We start from the raw sequence: 1,575 nt of genomic DNA on the forward strand, positions 1-1,575 counted from the left end.
CTCTGTCCCCTTGTGGATAGTGAGGCCTGGGACACCACACTTGGGTAAGATCTGTGAACTGGGATAGATGTGGCCAGGCTCTCACCTCTCCCAAGGTAATTAAAGTGAAAAAAGCTAAAGCAGAGTTGCAAAATTTGTGGTGAGTTTAAAATGCTTGCAATTTAACTCACCAGTGCTTCGAATACACCCAAAACAAAATGTATTATAGTTGTGTTACTCAAAATTAATGTTATGATTGATAAAAATATGAATTCATGGTAGACTCTAGGTGGTATGGTTTATTAGAGGCATTCGTGTTTAAAGCTGTCAGATGAAAGTATTCTTTCAAACCTGCCAGTGTATCTTTCTGACTGCATGAATCCAGTCATTTGTGGATGAGGCCAGGAGTCTACATTTGAGACCCTCCATCTATGTGGGGCTGGAGGCATGTGGCCCATTAGTCCCATCCTCCTCTGTGTAGGTCCCATATTGGAGGATAAAACTGGCAAACAGCTGTGGGCAGTCAGTGTTGAGAAATAAACACCCAGTCCCGATTGCGTCTTGCTCAAAATGGCTCTGCAGAGAAGCAAAGCCATGGGTGATTTCTGAGAATAAGCAGTGGAAGGAAACTTCAAGATGAAAAGGAGAGGTGGACCAAGGCATTCACCCTGAGAAACAGAAACATTTGGATCAAGCAGTGACTCCGCACCAGCTCTGCATTAGAACTTTCTGGAAAGCTTTAAAAAAATACTAATGCCCGGGAACCTCCTTAGACCCATGAGATCAGAATCTCTGAGATGGGTTGGATGCTTCTATTTTTACTAAACTTTCTCGAATGTGCAGCTGTGTTGTCAGGTATCTTATGAGGAGCTAGTAGTGGTTGACAAAGTGCCTTTACCAGTTCTTTCTACTAGAAATTTGTGTGACCTCTGTTTGTTGGGGGCAGGGAGGGATAGCTCTAAAGGGCAAGGAGAATAGAGGATTCCTAGAAAAGGTGTCATTTCTTGGTTCCTACTGCCTGGGGAGATAAGAGCCATCATTTGGGGGGTGAATGAGACATCCATTAATCCTGTCAATGAGAAATGGATAGAGAAATGAAACCATTCTCCCTAGTTTCATTTCAGACCCCCTAACTTCTCTCCTACAGCTGCAATCATTTCTGAACCTTGTGCCCCAACGATGTGTGAGGACAGAGAACAGCTAAGGAAGTTCTTATTCCTGATAATCCAAGGCAGCTGTAATGATTTCACTTCCATTCAAGGCCTAGTGGCCAAAGGGATGCTGGTTCTCAAATGAGAGAGATCAAGTTGACTGGAGATGAGGTTGCTTGTTTCCATGGTTTAAAACTTCAACCCATCTCTCTAGCTTGAGTGATGCAAAAAATAAAGACAAAAAACAAACCAGAGGATTGCATCACCTATTCTGGAAACCTATGAAGCATTTAGGTTGAACCTGAAAAATACAGTAAAATTTTCCATACATAACTGGAAACTTTCCCTGTTGGTTTTCTCAGGGGACTGAATTCAAATGTCTGTGGCAGATCTGTGGTTAATATAAATGTTAGGAGTGGGCTTGTCTTCAGATGCTAAGTTTCTG

Source organism: Aethalodelphis obliquidens, unplaced genomic scaffold, assembly GCF_003676395.1.
Source record: "Aethalodelphis obliquidens isolate GAN/ISIS:26980383/991018 unplaced genomic scaffold, ASM367639v1 scaffold29, whole genome shotgun sequence".
NCBI classification, from domain to species: Eukaryota; Metazoa; Chordata; class Mammalia; order Artiodactyla; family Delphinidae; genus Aethalodelphis; species Aethalodelphis obliquidens.